This window comes from Haemaphysalis longicornis, unplaced genomic scaffold, assembly GCF_048455015.1.
Source record: "Haemaphysalis longicornis isolate Haplotype H1 unplaced genomic scaffold, Haemaphysalis longicornis Haplotype H1 scaffold_11, whole genome shotgun sequence".
Taxonomy (NCBI): Eukaryota; Metazoa; Arthropoda; class Arachnida; order Ixodida; family Ixodidae; genus Haemaphysalis; species Haemaphysalis longicornis.
In genome coordinates this window covers 93,869,035-93,890,157 of record NW_027526214.1, presented here as the reverse complement: position 1 = coordinate 93,890,157, position 21,123 = coordinate 93,869,035, and the positions used below count along the sequence as shown (strand labels likewise).

General features: G+C 45.4%; 1 long non-coding RNA gene across 1 annotated transcript; it reads right to left on the bottom strand.

Moving 5' to 3' along the window:
- Window positions 1–334: 334 nt before the first annotated feature.
- LOC144160966 (uncharacterized) lies at window positions 335–13,892 on the bottom strand. Its single transcript, XR_013320455.1, has 5 exons — window positions 13,698–13,892; window positions 12,839–12,890; window positions 8,750–8,900; window positions 2,610–2,702; window positions 335–619 (listed from the first exon to the last, which is right to left on the bottom strand). It is a non-coding gene; the product is annotated as an uncharacterized LOC144160966 (long non-coding RNA).
- Between the last annotated feature and the right edge of the window lie 7,231 nt (window positions 13,893–21,123).

The following is a 21,123-nucleotide window of genomic DNA, read 5'->3' as shown; positions in this document are numbered from 1 at the left end:
GCAGATCAGCCATTAACTTTTGCCGATGGCTGGCTGATGAACCTTTGCCCGAGGCCGGCTGTTTAACTTTTGCAGGAGGTCAGCTGTTGATCTTATGCCGATGGTCGGCCGTTCAAATGAGTCTAATCAATGGCCCATAAGCTTTTGCCGAAGTACAGCCAGTCAGCTTCTCCTGGTGAGCGGCTCTTGAACGTATTCTGGTGCCTGGCTGTTCAACTTTAGGTATATACTAGCCGTTCCACCATAGTAGACATTCTGCCATTTCCATCCCGGCTGTCCAACCCCAGCAGCTCGAATTGCGCACATTCAGTTCGAATTGCGCACATGGGTTCCTAAAAACGGGACATGCTGTAAGTTCGTACTGCATGCATAAGCATTTGTACCCTTTTAAAGAGCACTGTTTGCCCTTTTCAGGGACAAATGTAGTGATTTACAAAGCCTGTGGTGATTAGGTTTTTTGACTTAATTTATTTTGCTCAGTCCATACTGTCCAGTGTCTTCCGCTTCGTGGGGCCGCCATCCCGGTCACCATCCCGGTCACCGGCGGAGTATAGCCATTTCTTAATAACAGCTGCCACAGAGACCTTGTTTGCGTCGGGGTACCTGGGCTGTATTGACACTGAAAGAAAATTGAAAAGACAAATAAGTAATATACTACACTGTAAAAATATCCACAATGCCCTTCCTGAAAAAAAAAATTCAATTGATTGATTATGAGGTTTAACACGCCGAAACTACTCAGGTTATGAGGCGTGCCGTAGCGGAGGGCTCCGGATTAATTTCGACCACCTGGGGATCTTTCACGTGCCGAAATCTCAACACATGGGCGTCTTTGTTTTTCGCTTCCGTCAGAAAAACGGCCACCGTGGCTGGGATCGAACCCGTGACCTTCAGCACAGCAGCACAACGCCTTAGCCACTAAGCCACCGCGGCGGGTGAAAAAAAAAAGTATTACAAGCTTGCTTAATGCAATGGTATGACGTTAGCAATGAAATCAGCGTTCCGCGCATAACTTTCGCGAGGCTGTTTGCGACAGCAAAGCCACGCCTTTTCTTGCCTTCAGATCGTTTTCGCGGGTCTACACCAAGTTTCCCGCAGCAGACTACTTCGATGGCGAGTCTGCAGGGATGAAAAACCCCGGGACATTCGTTTCCCTCTCGGAACACGCTACGTCGGGCCGCGCTCATGTTAAACTTGCTCGTCGCAGTTCCGGGCAAATACTACGGCGTCGTCGAGGTACACTAGGAAGGTGTGCCATTTTCTGAGGCTTCCCTTCAGCTGCACTGGTCACTGCTGTTTGCAATAGCAAAGCCACGCCTCAATTTTGTTCATAATGTTTTTAAGTCCACATTCTATGAAAAAAATTCTACATGCGCAAAAAGAATGATCAAAGCGGTATAGATATGAGAAAGTTATTCTATTTTTTAGTCTAAAAATACAAGCACATGCAGTACTGGCAATGTCACACTTGAGGCCTCCGGATATGACGACAAAGAGCGTCGGCCCTACAGTTGGCTCAGCTTGAAAGTGTATATGCCCTTATTTTGACCAAACGAGCCTAAATGTTGCCTTACTGCTTGTTTTTTTTAAAAGTAAGCATAAAAGCTTAACCGTGGGCTCAAAGAATACAAAAATCTATAGAGACAGTAACAGAGAGCCTATGGCTCCGCTTCGAGCACGTGTGCCTTTCCATGGTGTGTTACGATGCACCATTGTTGACATCGCCTGGCGTCAGCGGGCATCGCCGAAATATACGCAACTCGTTCCTTCGCGTGCCGTATGCTGATGTCTATTCACGGCAGATATTGGCATCGATGGTAAAGGAGGCGTGGTCAGGGAGCATAGCAAAAGTGGACGGCAGCTCCCAGGTTATCAGTCCATCTCTAAGTCTGGGGACATGTTTTAGCACTGGGAAATGCTGTTCCGTTCACTAAAAAACAGCAACATTTTTTTTCTCTCGCAGTGATTGGCTGCCTTGAGACAAATTGTGTGAAGGTGTGTGAACATGCGATTGCGTGAACATGAACATAACCTCTCAGTTGAGAACTGCACAAGTGGGCATAACCCCATCCATAGCTCTGCAAGCGCATACATGACGCTCTTAAAAAGCAAGTGAAAATTGTCCAGGTGCAGTGATACATGAGGAAGGGAGATACAGGAAGCTTACCACATAGGAAAGAACGGATTCGATTGTGTCAGTGACATTTCAACGGGTCTTCATATGAAAGAGCGTATTTATTAGGCTGTGAACTTTCTTTATCACAATTTTTTTTGCATGCAAGTGGAGCCACGTAACTTTGGCCTGCAATTATGTATTCTTACGCTGCCTAAAAGTTAGTTGCTAGTCATTGCCTGTTCTCACCAGCTACTTTCTGTGATTGTCAATATTTCGCGCCAAGTTCAAGTATCGTTAAGATGCACCAACTCGCCAAACACGTCTTTCTGAGCTTGAAAGAAGGGATGAAATAACCTAAAACACAAAGCAATCACACTGTGCTTCACGGCTATGCTAAAGAACCCACCAGTAACTATTAACAGCAGGTATTATCTAAAGCCTAATAAACTGCATGTCAATATCCTCGATTTTAAGATGCAGAAATCCCACAAACCTTGTGAGATTAGCAGCAGTGACGCACAGATTTCGCCCACTCTCATCCACATCATTTGTGGCAGGATCAGTAGTAAGGAGCTCATGCCAGGCACTGAAAAAAAAAAACAAGACCGCACATAATTTACGGTACTTTGAAAATGAAAAATGGACAAGCAACTAAAACGAATAGAAAACCGGGCAAGCATTTTGAATGCTTGAGCGGGGTCACAAACTGTTACAAAATTGTAAAAACAATTCTTTCTTAAGATCTTTGCAGCAGCCATAAAAATTTTGGAATATGTTAGCACCAGGAAATTAGTCTGTAAACAGGTCCTCTGACACAGGGGTTCAGTCCCACAAGTGTTGCAACGTAATGAGAGCATGCTTGTCAATCTTCCCACGAAAACCTGCCTTGAGTTGTTCGCAACACCCAGAAAGTTTCCATAGATGCCACCCATCTCTGTCACAAATGAAAGCATCTAGAACTGACAACCTTAGGCTGTCCAGTGCTTCATGTTCAGACGATATACGAAAATTCTATAAATCAGGGGTTGGCAACCCGCAGCCCATGGGGCAGTATTACGTGGCCCCCGGCACAATGGTAGACCCCTTCTCCTCTGTCACTTTCTACCTGAAGGCCGACATGGCAGTTTTGACCTCAACTGGCATGAAAGCTCGTGACATTCGTGCTGGAAATAAACATGATAAGGATTGCTATTCTAGTTTTGTACACTGCTTTCAATTTCCTCCCCAAAATTTATTTGCCTGCAAAGCCCCCCTCCCCTCCCAACCAATGTGCCCTCCGGCCCCCTCCGTGTCCATTGCATTAAACCCGGCTCTCCGCCTTAAAAGCTTGCTGACCCCTGCTATACAGCAAAAGTTGCAAGTTTTTAACCTGTCACTGCTTGTTCAATTCGAAGTGAATGAAAATAAGTAAGATCTCTCCTTTGTATGCATCACGCGAGCATACAAACCCATTAAACCCTTCGTAATTTCAATGAAGGGCCCATTAAGACTATCTAGGGTTGAGGCTAGGCCAAGTTGATTCTAAGTTGAAAAAGACGAGACTGCAAAATGGGCGAGATACATCAGACAAAGAAATGAGAAAAAAACACAAGTGCTGTTGTTTCTACTTATTTCTTTGTCTTTTGTGTTGCCTGTTTTGGGCATTTCCTTCCTTTTCACCCAAGACGACAGCAGACATTTTTTTAAAGACTGGGCTGTAGCTTATGGCTCTCGACAATGGTGTTCAATAGAAAACACTGGCACCATCACTGAAGGATCTGAGTTTTCTCAGAAGGATCAGGCAGAGTAGGCCACCTTGGATACGTCATGGGAGCCCTGACATAGGCAGTTTTAGGAGAGGCACACATGGCATCACACTGATCTCGATGTCGAAAGGAAATCCATCCTTAACTTTTTCGAGCATGCACATATTAAAATTGACTTGAAATATGTTCTTCCGAACACTTACAGGTTAACCTTCCTGAGGGGTATTCTATTTAAAAAGAAAGCTTCTTATGTAGTCATCTGTGCTTTGAAATTTTGTGCCAGCACTCCTTTAAGGGCAGGATTGAAGTTTTCACTATTCCCCACAGTATAATGTGGCAAGGGCCCTGTGACACACTGGAAGGCAGCAGCAAAAAAATGGGCAGTCAGCAAACTAGATTCCTCACCATTGTGATGAAACCAAATCTTTGGAATCGCCGATCAAACAACCTTGCGGAGCTTATCAGTGCTTTAAGTGCAAAATGATATAGCCATGGTGTTCGTTCTTGCTTTAGGTGCTCACTCTGAGTAGAAGCAGGCAACTGAAGCTCACCTGAACCCTCAGGGAGTTCCAAGGGAATGCCAGGCATGATTTACATGATTTGCTGAAAATTCTTTCAACTTTAAAAGCTGCCATGCAGTTGAAGAGCCATCCAAAGAATGGTGCAACATCCTACCATTTGCAAAACAGCTTTCTTTCATTTTATGCTGCTCTCCTTATGCAACTGCATTGCAGCTGTTTGTCCGTCATCTTATCATTAGAAAATATTGTTAATTTTGACATGGAGCCCTCGAAGTTCTAGCAAAAAGTTAACACAACTGTTTTAATATTCAAATATTTTGGTTGTCCCCACACCATCCCTTAATTGAGATTAATACCCTAGTTTCATGGTGGAAGTAACAGTAGTTGCGTTTAACGGTGGTCACTAAATTTTAACTGCGGTTATCGCAAACTGCGGTTTTGGCTGTTACATGGGAAAATCCAAGTGTGTCGACAGCGGTCACTTGGTAGCGAGCGTAACAAAAATAAAGTAACAAACTTTTCACCTCACGATAAAAACCACAGGCGAAGCAGTGTAGACAAAAAAATATCGTTAAACAGTTGCTTCAGACTCAAACGCGACGCACTCGCGCACGGCGAAAAAGGGGCTTCCCCATCAGCTCGCGACCGGCTTGTTCTCGGGTCGGTTTGGTGTTGGGAACTTAGGATCGCAGTCGATATTTGACCGGCGCTATCTCTACAACTGCGAATTACAATACTAGCACAATTTTTAACCTTTATAATATCCACTTTGTCGCATGTGGAACTTCTTTTCCGCGATCAGATTGATTTCGAAGAGGGGCGACAAGCTGTTGCTGCCGTGGTCTGGGCTGGTTCGAGCCGCTTTCAGTGCCGTGCGGACAGACACGCCGGCATGTTTGCAGGAACGACCGACGTGCGCACGAATCGTTTCTGAGCGCTGAAAACGCTTCATGATTGCCTGCTTTGTCTGTTTTTTTTGGCAAACAATCAGCGGAATTTACAAATTTAGGCTTTTCTCATAGTTGATCGGGTGGACCGGGAAACGAGCTGCTGCTCACGCGCGGTCGTGCCGACTGCGAGAGCGACGCAAAGAGCACAAGCTCCTCTTGGGGGCAGCTTCGGGGGCTCCCGCTATTTGAGGCCTTCGTCTTCTGCGAACGCCAGGTGATTTTTTTCGCCTACGCTGATGCGCCGCCACTTGTGTGCAAACTGACTTGTGCGATTTTTGAACACTGCGGCAGCGGCAACTGCGGTTAGCGTAACCGAACTGAGGTGGCCAAGCTCAGATTGCGTTAACCATGGTTAGCGGGATAACTGTGCCCGTGTAACTAGGGTATAAGTGTCCCAGTCCACTGTGGGAAACTATCAGGCGAGTTTTACTCATTACATAACCAACTGAAGTGTGTGTTAAAATAGGCCATTTCAATCTCTCATTTGGAAAAACAAAGCACATGAAATGTGTATTTTGAGAACACTTACTGATACAGTTCTGTCATTATTACGCATCATACTACATTTCCCCACCTGTAACTTTATCAAATTAAAGCAGTGCATCTCAGTCGTGCTGCAGTACATTAGCATTTATTCGAATAATCACTAAGATCAAAAAGCCTCATAGCAGCCACTGAGTAAAAATGTTTGTGCGAATGACGGGAAAGGAATGCTTCTATCATGAAAATACAAAACCTGGACCTCGTACTTACATTATTGCACTTTTTACAGCCTACATACCGTTGGCTTTATTTCAGTTGTCTCAATTACGGCATAGTACCGCATTTCCTCTTTAGTCTTGTGTAATAAAGCGAGGATATTGCAAGAAGCACACACCGCAAAATTCTGCGCATAGGTGTCCTCGCAGTGTTGAACCTCAAAAAAAAAAGAAAAAAAAAGAAAAGCACACGCAATAAGAAACAAACAGGCCCAATTTTTTTGCACTAGGGCTATGAATGGTCAGTTGCCTAGATTGTAAAACTCTGCTGCCCCAATATTGTTGAGGCCACGGAAATGGCAGGGAACGAACTCAGTACGCTCGCACGAGCTTTGCAGCCACAGACATTGCAGCGTGCAGTCGTAGTTGACAAAGAAAGATGCCAAAAAAGGTGCGTATGTGTGTTTGGGGGGGGTGAGGAGGGGGCATCAGTAGTTGCTCAGTAAAGCCACCAGCGGTTGTCTTGCAACTAAAGGTAGAAAAACTATTTTCTTCAAAAAAAAATGTGTGAATGCATTTGACTACTCACTGTTTAGCCGTACAGAACTTTCCAAGCTCACTGACGACTTATTTATAAGAGGTTTACAGCACTGTAGAAAGCCACGGCTTCTTTCTTAATAACTACGACTGCTCTAAAATTACAGCCAGGCTGCATTCTGAACTTTTCTACCAGAAATACTGTTTTGCAAAGAACAAACTATTTGCCGCAGTGTTTCACTCAGCATCATGTTTACTGCTTTCAAAACAGCGGTTTTATTTGTACTGCAGAAACGGCTTCCTCGATTTTTTTTTTATATTAGCTTTCTAAGGAAGGTTTGCAACCTCCATTTAAAGGTTAGCAGTGTACTGTGTTCACAATGGAAAAAAAAAAAAACAGTCGACAATATTCACGTCTTTGCTGCGGTGCTTACAGGATAGCGGCGGCCCATGCACTAGCCCAAAGCTGGGAAGCATGCACGCACCACCGTGTGCAAGCAAAATACCTACAAGCCCCTAGAGCAAAATCTTCTGAGAAATGTCATCACATCTAAAAGTACTTTTTTCCTTTCGTGCAAGAAAATGCACTACAATTTACTACTATCTTAACTGGACCTTTACAAACCGATACCTACACCTACCTCGACATCTTAGACGCCCTTGATTGAGGTCTGTATTGTGATAATTGCTTAATGTTATCTACATCAGCACTCATTCATTACTTCAGGCACCCCTGTCTCCAGGGACCTGCCAGGAGAAATGCACAGATGGCTTTTTCCACATCGGCATAGTGAATGGCAAAAAAGCAGCTGCCTCTTGAGCTAGTGCCGCAGCACTGACAGGAACATTGTCAGCTTGTTCTATTCCACGGTTAGTAACACAGTAAGCTTCTAGCCAACAACAGAGGTTAGAAACTTGCACAGGATACTAAAAAAACTGAGCAAGCCTTGTCTAAACAGTACAAGAACTTCTGAACTTGTGCTTGGTTGCTGCAGTGAAGTTTCTGAGGAAGCATAAATAAATGCTGCTTAAAAGACAATAAAGACGAATTTCTGTTGAATTTACATTGGCAATATTTAGTTCTTTGTATGATTATAATTTATGTTTCATCCAGCTGCCCCCAAGTAAGGAAGTTTTTAAGCGCAGACTCAATTTCAGAGCACACATCGTGAACTTGTGCGAGAAGCTGCATCTTTCATGGTTTTCGATAATGCTATGAACTTTCTAAAAATAAAGCACCGACGAGGTTAGATAGTGCCATTACCATCAAACAGTGCTTACTCAATTGCATTCCAGACAATTTGTCTCAGCACCAAGGTTTTGGCAAGTACAATTTTATTCAATGAGTCAGCACCCTACAGCTTAACAGTGCACTAGAGAGCGCACTCATGGTGAGCGAGAACTAACTGCACGGCGGGTTTGCCCATGCTGTGCACAGGCTGCAAATGCACCGTGTCGCATGTTGTCTTATGAGATTCATGGCCTCAGAGTGGTATATTTTGTCATGGCAGTCCTCTTGAATATAACAGCTGTACCCACATTTTTCACTTTTTTTTTTCCTCCAGCATGCAGGTCGGCATACCTTGAGTGAAAATGTGCAAAGGCTGCTTGTTCGAGCGTCACTGCACAGTTGTTGAGTACATAAAAAAAATAACAAACACAAGATCGTTTTGCATTAAAAACCATAACTAAGATTTTGGGGGTCCCTGAGTGCTTCCGCCAATAGATTATCATGCCCAATTGAACATATTTGAATGTAGCACCTTTGCAACAATACGCGCTGTCGTACGCTGTTTTTAGAGCCCAGTTATTGATTCCAATCCCATTATCTATCGCTAATTTTTGTTCCCTACAGGTTAGCAGTGTTCATTTTATAGACGAGAAACAAACAAAATTCAACCCTTTTCCAGTGCTACAGCTCAGCTCTGCGGGGACGGTGAGACGCACAGCTAATTCGTAGGGTATAGGAGTCGGGTGCAGCAATTGACTGGAAAAAGTGTGGCACAGAGAAATATAGCTCCACAAACCGCGATTTCGGTGAGAACCACGCACAGCATGGTCCACTTTGCAGCCTGTGTACAGCATACGCAATCCTCGCATGCAACTAGCTTTCACTCGCCTTTAACCCACTTTCTACTACACTGTTATACTGTGGGTTGCAAACTGTTGAATATGAACTTACCAATTTTCAAATCAGATTAGGTGTCCGAATCAGCCATACGATACGCAGTCAAATGCGGCTGGTGGCATGTGGCTGGGGCCGTGGCTGCTCCCGCTGTCCCCCGGGAAATTCCTGCACAGCTCCACACCAATCCCGGGCAAATGGCGCCACCCTGAGAAGGTTGGAAAATTGGGGTCTATAGTCAGGACGCCTACCAAACTGATGCGTCAAAATTTCCCTAGTTTTTCAAAATTTCAATTAGTGCTTCAGCAAATTGCCATGAGCAACATGAGTTCATCCATCTCTAGGCCGTCTGAAAACGTCACATGATGCTGTCATGATCAAGTATGCTGAACAATCAAAACAATAGAGGAGGTGAACAGATATCATACATTTCTTAAATTGAATTTAAATAGTTAAATACAAATACGAATGTTACTGTATTTAGTCGATTATAACACGTTTTCTTTTTGCAACCTGAAGTCAACCCGCGCGTTACAATCTAACACCGCAACTGAAGTTGCCTAAAATTGCAATGATGCACCCTTGTCATCAATGGCTACAGTTTTGACCATTTCGCAATCTATGTCAGCAAGATGTGTCAGAGTTTTCGGGTCCACTACAAGCTAAGACCGACTTTTTCTGTTTCCTTGCTTTTTTTCTGTGGTGGTTGACAGCGTGCGCAACGTTTTTCCTTTGTTTTTGCGCCGTACTTTTGTATTGAGGCATAGGTAACTTTCATTGCCCTCAAGTGTTTCAACACCTCTTCAGCTCCCCTTGTTACGGCAACGTGTTGCACTCAGTATGGCCCATGCTATTTTAATGGCTCAAGAAATCGGGAATTCGGCAGCTCCCCGAAGAGTCAACATCGACCGTCTGTGGATGGCAGCTGCTGCGGGAGCGCCTTTTTACATGAGACCCCTGCACAAAAAGTTTCCGAGGGCCTTGCTACAGCTGCCACGTCGAATTACAAAAGGGTGCTGCTGATTTTGCCACCAAACAGTGTAACCGCCTTTTGGCGGTCAGTGTTGAGCTGATACAGCTCAAAACAAGTGATATCGCTCGACAGATGGGCTTCCTGCAAAGTTATAAGTGTCAAAGGTGGGCGCCTAGCCCAAGTGTTTGAAAAATAAATGTGCTTTTCCATAATTCCACTGGCCTCACGTGAGTACTTTGGCGGCTCTTCTTCTTTTTTTTTTTTGGCACGACAGAAAGTTACCCCTTGAGTTACTTTAGTGGTTTTAATTTTTCTTTCTGAATGCGATGAAGTCACCCCTCACACTACAATCGTGGTCACATTACAATTCAGTAAACACTGTATGTGGTTGTCTTTGGTATTATTATTGGAGGGGCAAAATTCAAAATTAGCATACACTATGTTCTCTGTGCTTTTTTTAGACCGATCTTGATCAGAAGAGCAAGACTATAACCAACAACAAAATGAAATCTTATTTGTGCCCGATCATCAATGAGAGAAGCTTCTGAGGTATTAAAAAATGATGGACTGTTTCAGGTACCCCTGCTTGGTACACAGGGGGGTTGCGGCCAAATCATTAGGGAGCACTGCCTTGCTTCCCCAATATCTACCTATAGTAGACCATGCAGGAGCACAAGCCAGCATGGGCTACTTTAGGTAAACCTACCCATCCGTACCTGCCGCAGTGGCTAAGGCATTGCGCTGCTGAGCACGAGGTTGCGGGTTCGATTCCCGGCTGCTGCGGCCACTTTTCTGATGGAGGCGAAAAGCAAAAACGCGCACGTGTACGAAATTTCGCCGCACGTTAAAGATCCCCAGGTGGCCAAAATTAATCCGGAGCCCTTCACTACGGCGCGCCTAATCGCCGGCGTTGCGTCAATGCGTTAAACCCCACAATCAATCAATCATCATCATCTACCCATCCGTACCATTGATGCATTTTATTTGCCAGGGCTATCAACATTTGCCCCCTCATCCCACCAAAAGGCTCCGATAAAAATCACGTGATTACGTTACGCCGTCGGATTGACTGATTGCAGGGTTTAACACGCTCAAGCTACACATGGGCTATGAGGCGTGCAGTAGTGGAGAGCTCAAGATTAATTTTGAGCACCTGGGAAACTTTAACTTATGCTGAATCTCGAGACAAGGGTGTTTTCGCTTTCCGCCTCCATCAGAAAAGCAGCCACCGCGGCCAAGATCAAACCTGCATATATGGGCTCAGCACCACACCTTAGCCACTGAGCCTAGCTGCGGGTGCATTATGCTGTCAGTGTCTCAAGCTTGCGAATACAGTAAATGCTGCTTAGGTACTAACATTACCCTATAGTGCAAAGAACCAAACTTTTGACTACACCTAATTTACATTGTTTTGGTACAATTTGTTTTTTTCACATCCTTCGGACACAATCTAGCCAAATATATGTTCAATATGATGACCAGGCGGTTGATGCCTCGCCAGAATTACCACCCCATCAACATGTGCGGTCACTTTACTGGCCCGAAAGAATCTAAATCGTCAATTCTTATGATTTGAGAAAGCGAACTCATGATCTTGAGTAGCATGTGGCTATGCCTCATTTAAAAACAGAACCCAGCATGGAAACTTTTGTCTGCACACATTTAGAGGCACTAAAGTCATTTTATATAGATGAAAAAAAAATTTTAATTAATGAGCAAGAATAAACAAAATATGGCAAAGAAAGCACAACGGTTCGTTTTGCTTCGACAAAAATCTATTTGGTTGAAATGATTGATTGATTGATTGTAGGGTTTAACGCGCCGACGCAACACAGGCGATGAGGTGCGCCGTAGTGGAGGGCTCCGGATTAATTTCGACCACCTGAGGATCTTTAACGTGCGCTGAAATCTCATACACACGGGCATTTTTGCTTTTCGCCTCCATCAGGAAAGCGGCCGCCGCAGCCAGGAATTGAACCCGCGACCTTGTGCTCTGCAGCGCAACGCCTTGCCACTGAGCCACCGCGGCAGGTTATTTGGTTGAAATGAATTTGAACTCACACAACAACTGAGCCTGTGCGCATAATGTAAGCACTGTGCTCACAGCATTTTGAGCAGTCACAGTATGCAGTCGACATAAAGAAATGAAGCATAAAGATGCCTCACTCCAGGTGCCACCAACAGTGCAGCTCAGTAGCATAGACATGATCTTATTTCAGAAAAAGGGGTGGGTGAGCTTGAATGCAAAAAAAGCGAAAGAAATTCATTCGACAGATCAACTTACAACTCAAGTTCACAAATAACTTCGGGACCTTGCACGCACACCCAGCATAATTTCCCCACTGTTTTTTTTTATTTTGCTTAACCCATCGCAAAACAGCCGGCTGATTAACTGACCACTGACAAGGAAGCCATGTAAATTCAGTGCATAGATAGCGCCAAAAAATGTCAAGAGTCTGTATTCACAGAAAAGAAAAGTGCGTTCCTGTATCTGCAAGAGATTCAGCTTGACTAGCTCACATTCACTGGAAGCATGCAGGCTATGCTGCCAGAAGTGTCTGCTGAGAGCACCATCACTCCACTGGCGCGGCATCCAACATCCGATGCATAGTGCTCAGTGACACGGTAATACAGAAGGGTCCATAGGTATAGAGGGGATATTGTGACCGATATGCATGCATATATGATATGCTGCTGTCAGTTACCGCTGGTGCAGCTACAAAGACCCGAGTTTGGCCCCAGCTCCAGCATTCCAATTACTTCTTGCGGCACTGGGACTGCACCTGCAAGACCTTGTGCTTACTCACATTACAAGCATTATGACATAACAGCTGCCCAGCCTCAAGCAGATGTTGAAGGACTCTTCACCCAGAAAACCTGGTTTGCATAGGCACTACATCGTGTGCAAAAGAAATATAAAACAGGAATTCACTTTCTGCTTGTATAAAAAGCTACATTCAACATAATTCAAATGTCCTAAACATGCAGAGCACCCTACCGCTGTAAGGGCTACCTACTACTATTATTCCTGTGGTAATGCAAGAATAAACAACTCCCACAAGTTAGCTGGCCATAATTCCTGCTGTAAAGGCCCCACATCAGTCAAACGCATACTTCTAGGTCCAGTTTCTATTTCTGGGTTCCTATATCGGTCACATAAATGCAGTACGTACCTGCTATTGCTTTTCATCTTGCCAGACAGCCCCCGTCCTGAAGCTCCAGCCACTTTTAAATGAAAAGGTTGCAAAGAAAAGTTACATAAGCACAAACGTCGTTACCTGCCAAAGTTAAAAGCTCACAGTACACTACACATTCCGAGAAGTAAGAACACTCACTCAATGATTGTTTTATTATCAAGACAGTTATGTCAAAAGACCGAACCACAGAATTGATGAAAGGTGCTTAAAACCAATGCTATGTAAGCGTAGATAGCGTTTACAGCAATGTGAAATACACTCCGCCTAGGTGCTCCTGAACTACAAACTGTTTGAAGAAAACATAGTTTCCAAAAAAAGAGAACGCGAAAAAGGGTCAGGAAAGGTTTTCAGCCAGTAACAAGACGATAAAAAAAATCAAAACTTTCATTGCCAAGTTAATATTTTCAAACTATTTCCGGTTTTCATTTTTCTCAAGGGAAGTTTTACATCCGATAAGTTAAGCAGTCGCACATGATATTTTGCTTTGTTCAAAGTGGCACAGCTATCGCAATAAAACATAAGCGCGGTGAAACCGCACGGCCGCATATAGAAATAGACCTTATGCGATAAAAACCGCATACGAAACAAAACACATCGATTCCTCACGAGGTTATCAAGAGCACCGGCAATTATTTGAAGCTTCCTAAGGCCCTCCGCTGCGCCCAACACCTGTCCGTCAGCAACGCTAGACATATCGAGCAGCACCAGCAAATTGCATTTAGCTTGCACGAACCACAGCGTGAGACTGACGCGGAAACGAGAAATCAAGCCAATAACACGTTTCTGGCACCGAACCTTAGTCGCGCTAGAAAAGGTCCAGCAGAAAAGAACTTACCGAACTTCTTTGTCCGGGCACAGGAAAACGCCGCCGTTCTTCGATCGTTTGCCGCTGTATTTCACCTTATCCTTAACCTCACGTGTTTCTAACGTGGCAAGCAGGCTTTATCCACAAAGGGCGAACACAATTTACGACGGTATATCGCACAAAAAACATGAATAACAACACGGACAATGCGCAACCACGGTCGACCTCGCCGCCAGCACTCGATGGAAAAATTACATCGGAAACGACCGCAGCGCCGAAACGGCCAAATACATGAGCAGAGTTACGACTTTATATTTTAACTCAACGTGATCATACAACATTGCCAAATTTTTCAATCTTCAAAGAAATATTTATTCAAAATTGTCATTGCTTTCGGTGCCCACAAGTATTCCAGTTTAAATAGAATCCTGATCGGAAGCGACTGCAACGCCGAACACAAGAGCAGAGTTCACTCTTTGTATTTTCATGCAAAGTGATCACACAACATTGCAAAATTTGTCAATCTTTAAGGAATCATTCATTCAAAATTATTATTGCTTTTTGTGTTCACAAGTATTTCAGTTTTAATAGGCTCCTGATTGCAACTTTCCCGATCGCTGCCTTCTTGCTCCCGGTCTTTTCCGATTGGCTGCCAGTTTTGGCCAGAAGATCTAAGCCCATCAGGCTAATCAGGCTGTATTTTTGGCGCATGGCAGCGCCCTGAAAAAAACCTCGAACGGGGATGATGATGGCGAGTAAAAGTCTTTGAATCGGGGTGGCGGCATGTTCCATTTCACCTGCCGCTATCTCTGGCTCTGATTTCCTGCGCCGTACGCGGTCTCGTGGACTTGTCTCGGTCATAACCAGACAAATGAAAATTCACGTGTGCCTTACAATGCTTTTCAGCTCGGACAAAATTTGGCGTTCGGCCTGCTTCAGCGCATGCTTGCACGGGAGTCCTGAATCATTCGGCTCGCGCGTTTGCAGATCGTGATGTTGCATCAATCATTTGAAGGTGTGATCTGAGACTTCAGGGAGCGTAATCATTACCGAGGGAAATCTTTGTCGCAGGTGTCGCTCGCCTTACGCTTTTTCAACCACTTGGTTGGTAAATCTATAACTTCTCGTAAAAGGTAAAGCGTTTATGTGAGTCTTTACTGTACTCGCAAAGGACTATTCAGTAGCATTTCTTTTTTTGTCGGGTGTTTTCCTCGTAACTTCTTCGAGGAAAACTGGGAGGGAGGAATACCTTTATGATACGGAGAAGTCAGCCTGGAAACAAGATGGCTTGATGAATGAAAATGACGACAAGGAATGCATACACCAGCACAAAAAAAAAACGCACATACACTATCAGTACTCTAGAAACGCAAATCTGAAAGACGCACAAACGCGCACACAGTGCAAACGTTCACAGAATTTCCTCAAAGCGCGGTCACGGAGAAAGGCAAGGCCTTCGCAGCCCTTGTCGCAGACGCAGTCGTATGCTGTGAGCCTATGCTAACGCTGAGTTTCAGCACACAGGGCAGGCTCAATGTCCTAACGAACACTACAAGAGTGACAGAGAGGTGATACTCGTCTCGTCTTATGCATGCATGTAGTCGTTGGCGAAAGCGATGTTGAGGCTTCCTCACGTTTCCGTAGGTCATGCTGAAGTAACTGGAACTAGTCCATGCAGCATTTGGGAAGCCCAGACGGGGTCATTTCTGTAGTGGTCGGTTGGCAGTTGTAGCTGCAGCGGCGGCTAGCTGTGGCTTTTTGTGTGTGCGTGACAGCTTACTCACCCCGTAATTGCGCATATTAGGTAATAGACCCCAAACGAACGAGTTCCTCTAAACAATTACCTTTGGTTAAAGCTAGTTTTGTATAAACGAAGTTATATACTGTCAATCAAAAATATTAGAAATCAAATATAAAGAGCTAGCTCTTCTGAAACGTGCATGCATTGCTGACGCCGTCATACAACTATACTTCTGATGGAGGCCAAAAACGAAAACGCCCGTGTGTTCGAGATTTCGGCGCACGTTGAAGATCCCCAGGTGACCGAAATTAATCCGGAGCCCTCCACTACAGCGCGCTTCGTCGCTTGCGTATCTATTCGCACTTTCCAGCAACGGTGGCGCCGCCGCGCGCCTTTTTTCCGAAGCTGTTTGTAGATGATCGGCGTCCAGGGCGGAGGCAGCCGGAGCGTTCGGAAACGCGGGGATTGAGAACGCAAAACCAAAAAGCAATCGAATGTGCTGTGTACCGCTGTATAGAAATCGCTTAGTGCCGGGAAAAGCCAGCGTTCATACCTTTCCTGACTTAAAAAAGCCCGAAAGGTTTGGATAACTATGCTCCGCACCGTAAAAGGTGTCAGCAACACAATGGGGTTTCCAGTAGTCACTTCAGGAAAGCTGACTTCTTCTGGAGCAATATTCGTAAGTTTAGTTCGCTCTCTCGTTATTGATGGTGTGTTTTTCGTGCAAGTTGAGTGTGTCGTTTACTAATAGATGGTCTGCAGCCATTCGCGGTTGAAGAAAGGCGCCGTGCCGCCACATAACATTACTATGCGCACGCACGAGAAGAAAGTGAAGCCGAGAATTAACAGGAGAACGTCATTGTTCTTTTATTAACGCGCTGGTTTTTGTTAATAAATGCTGCATTCCAGTTGCATTTTGTGCTTGGTTGGGTTGTTTGTTCTTCATTCTCTTTTTAGCATTATGCGTGATTACTGTTTTGAACTTGCTGCTTTTTTTTTTCTCAAACCCCCCACAGGAATGGGCGATGTAGGTTTTTGTAATAAATGAAAAAAACTTATTACTGCGGCATCCTGGTTTCCGACAGCGCGCTGAAAGCACGCACAGCTGATGTAACAGGCCCTGCCGCAGAGGCGTCAGCGTTTGATATTCAGTTTCGGTATTTTTATTATTACCTGTAACCTGCATAAACGCCGTTGGGTCTTTCCTTGTAAAAACAGCCCACAAAATTATAAGTTACTCGCATTATTCGCACTTAACCCGACACAATTGCGCAAGTGGCAATAACAAAACGCTGTGCTCGGTTGCGTCTACCGAGCTCTGCTTGGAGCCTAATAAATATTCGTAAAGTATGCTTGAACAATTTTACGAGCATGGATGGAAGTGTAGCATCCTTTATAGAACCTGCAGTGCCAATAAACGTTCACGAAGTGCGGTTGGCTGGTGACTACATTCGGTTGCAGGCACAATCCCTCGATGCTCAGCATGTCATCGGTGGCCTCCCTGATGCCGCAAACACTGTGTAACTGGCGTTATAAACTGATTCGCCTTCAACAAAGCACCTTTGTGTCTCATCGGCAAGGGAAAAGATGGTATGACGAGACACTAATGGGTCCGGATCGGCTTTTTCCTCCAGACGCGCGCGCTTAGGCGACGTCCCGATCATCGTCCCGTCCTCCATTTTGGATACCCCGTCACGCCACCTATATTCGCTGGAAAGTGCGAATAGCGTCGGCGCGTTAAGCCACATAATCAATAATAAATCAACCAATCAGAAATTTACGTACCAGTTTATTATTTTTTCAGGGCTATAACAAAATACGCTCAAATTATGCACCGTTCTTACTGGTCACGTCTGAGGGGTTGTAAAGATAAGATTGGGACCACTTCGCCTTCCACAGAAACAATGAGGGAAATAAAATTTAGGATGCCCACGTGGTCTAATTAATGAATCGTTGCCTTCATATTTAGACTGCTATCATGGCTTCGGTGGGTGAAATCCTCGTTTTCTTGACACGTGAAAAAAAAAAAAAGTTATCTCTAACCTGAATTTCGGCAATTTTTTTTGTGGGAGTTCTTATCGGTACATAGATCTGCTGTCATCTTTAGCCGGTTTAGCGTCCGCCGAGCGGCACATTTGTTTGCACATATAGCCTTTTCTCAGTCCAGGAAGCCACGAGCTTTCGCCGCTGTTCGGGCCCATGTTAGTGCATTTCTTGACTGCTACTTAGGTGCTAAAGCCTGGAGCTCGTTCAGTAGCACATACGATTTTTGCTGCTTTCCATCAACACAGACGGCGAATGAAAAGGGTTGCTTGATGGCACGACATGGGCCAGTTGCATGTAATTACTGCTATCGCGATGACTGCTCCAAAATACAGATTCTATAGAATACATATTTCCGCATAGTAGTATTAGGTCGCTTGTACGAGCAAGGAAACTTGCTGACAAACGTTCTGCGTACAGTGATTTTGACGTCCCAAGGAAAAAAGAATACCAAGAGAACGCCAAAAGGGCGGTCTTTTTTACTCTAGGTAATATGCGTTGTGCTCCCGGAGCATTGATCCTTAACCTCCTCGGCGTCGCGGTTCGTCACAAAGTTTACGTTTTTAACTTTTATCAAAAATTGCAATACCAATGAGGTCAGCGTCTGTACCAATTCGGTCAGTGTCTATGCAGGCTCGCAAAGCACAAGTTGTTTTACGCGCACTTCTTCTTTAGTCCAAAAAAGTGACATTTATTTCGCGATCACGAAAATATGAACCGGAACACACAAATAGCGCGATTTCTTTCCATGCAAGTGAAATAATCGCGCCGCTATATAACAGTAACAAAGATTGAAACTGTGTCTTTCCAAATATACCAATAGCGAGCCATTATTTTGCATTCACTATCCATATTCTTTCCTCTAGAGCGTTCCGTTTAATATTTTCGTGTTTTCTTTCATTCGTCCATGAGTGTACATGTATATACAGCACACTGTGTTCCGTGGCTAAGCGCTAGCCCACGCATGACCTTCGGAATTCCGGTGATTAGGCAGGGGCGGTGCTAGACCTGTGACCGACATCAGCCGTTCACCTTTCGAAGAGCAGGAGCGTGAATAATATATTTGGTTCCGAATGGATTAATGCGATCGGGAGCCAGACGTTTTCTTGTCGACTTTTGGACATTAACTGCCATAGTAAAAACGAGTACTCGGCTACGGCATCATAGCCGTTCATCTTTTATACTCCGGCAGGCGAAAAGAGGTTGGCCGCTCGGAAGACGGGTACGTGCTGCTCATCTTTTGATGACCGGCTTTCAAAGAAAAAAAGAGTACTCGGCAGCCGCAAGCTTGCCGCACGTCTTGTGATCAATGTTGCGGGAGCAAGCGCCGTTCCTCGGCGGCGGGTGACTTACCAGATAATTTATAAGCAACCCGCGCCGGGGAGAAACCGTGGTTACGGCAGACCAGTGAAAGGCGACCAACATATGAGCATTGGCTGCCGAAAACGTTCCGAGGTGACGGCAGCCGGACTCGTACCCTCCATTTTATTATCAACGGCAGCCAATTTGTTGCCTCTTGCCGAGCATTCCGGAGAACAGCCATAGGTTGGCCGGTCAAGAAACGGACTTTCCGTGCTACCTGGGTTACAGCTATGTCTGGCCAGGTAAGCGTCAGGTCGATGCTAAAGAAGTAAGGCGAAGTTGCACCAAATGTGACTTGATTCGACTCAGCCCACAGATTTATGACATTCCTATCTCCTATTCATGCCACGCCTAAGATAGTCCAGTTTTTATGACTGTGTCCAGAAAGAATATAAATACAGGGGCGAAGTACAGTAATCTCGTTATAACAAAGTCTGCGGGGCAGCAAAAAAGTTTATCAGCGGTATTTTTATACAGGTGACCACAGGAGAAAAATAAAGTAGTTGAGCTTTATTTCCCCCGCAACTGCGAGGAATCAAAGCGCAATGTATTCAGTGAAGCACAACTTTCAGTGAAGCACAACAGTGAATTACAACTTTACTTCGGCCCCATGACTTTCACTTACTCTTTAAAAACCTTGAATATATATATTATCTGGAAACAGCATCTTGCACTAAACGCCCGCCACGGTTCTGGTTAGTGTAGAAGTGTAAGCTTTGAGCGGTAGATGACAAGAAAGGTGTTGAGCCAAGGCGTGGTGGGAGTCGGAAAATGAAGCTCTCGAAGCAGAAGCAGAGGGTTTATTTTCGTGGCACCCAGTGGTGTCTTCGTCGTTCGATTCCTCGAGGAGCCAGCCTCGAGCCGCGAGAGAGAGCTCTGAGCGCGAGCTATCCCTCACCATCTCCGTCGCATCTAGGTTTATTCTTCGTCCTTTTCATGCATCGTAGAAGCGTGGCGATGATAATTTTCAACACATTCCGGGCCGCGAGAAAATGGCTAGGCACAAATTTCAAGAGGGTAAAGTCTTTGTATGGGTCTGGCTGTCACAAGCCCATCTTGCAACTTGATCTTGCAAGAACGGATGGTACCATCGGTGCTTTTGTAGACCTCTTGAACCATGGCCAGTTTCCACATTTGGCGCGGTGTTTTTTCTTGGTACACTAACACCACGTCTCCTACTTTGACTTCAGTGGCTGCTTTCTTCGTTGTGAAGTGTGCAGACCGAAGCTGCAACAGGTATTCTTTCATCCACCTAGCCCAGAAGTGTTCGGTCAAACGTTCTCAATACCGATACCGCCGCACGGCATCACTGCGCGAACAGGTGGTTGTATCGTTTCCCGAGTCACTCTTGGTAGGCACATGCGTAAGTCTGCGACCAATGAGGAGATCGGCAGGAGTCAGAGCACACGGCTCCCCTATGTCCGACTCCACGAAAGTAAGAGGCCTGGAGTTCACAACGGCTTCTACTTCGGTGTGGACGGTAGCCAGTTCTTCAACCCCAAGCTTGGCTCTCCCCAGTACCTTTCTGAGTGCTTGCTTAACCGTCCTAACCAGCCGCTCCCACCAACCACCCCACCACGGGGCCTTAGGTACGATGAACTTCCACCTGATCCCAGCATTGCCTAAATGCTCAGCGACTTCTTGATCGGAGAGGAGTCGGCAGACTCGTTTTACGTTCGCCAAGGCTTTCTTGAAAGTTCGGGCGTTGTCTGAGTACACGACCCTGGGTAAACCCCTGCGGGCCGCGAATCTCCGAAAGCCGAGCAAGAAGTCCTCTGCTGTGATCGAAGAGACTAACTCCAAATGAAGCGCTCTTGATGTGGCGCACGTGAAGAGAGCGATGTAGCACTTGGAATCGCCGCTTGGCGATCGTACGTAGAGAGCCCAGCGAAGTCCACTCCTACAACCTCAAACGCGTTTGTAGACGATAGGCGGTCATTCGAAAGGGGGGCAGTCGGAGCATCTCCGGGCCTGACTGGGAACCGCTTGCACAGATGGCAGCCGTTGACCACTCGCTTTACCAAAGATCTTGCTCGGCAAATCCAGTATTTCTCTCGTAGTTGTGTCATCGTGTCTCTCACGCCCCCGTGTAGAACTTGAGTGTGGGCTCTAGCTGCCAGCAGAGACGAAAATGGGTTATTTGCAGGCAATATGATTGGGTGTTTCTGCATGTCCGCAGCTTTCAAATGTGCTGAGCGCCCACCAACCCGAATGATACCGTCCGCATCCAAGAAAGGGTGGAGACCGGTTAGACTTGGAGCATCAAGAAGAGCCCCTGCACCCGTTACATAGTTCATTTCTGTCCTGTCT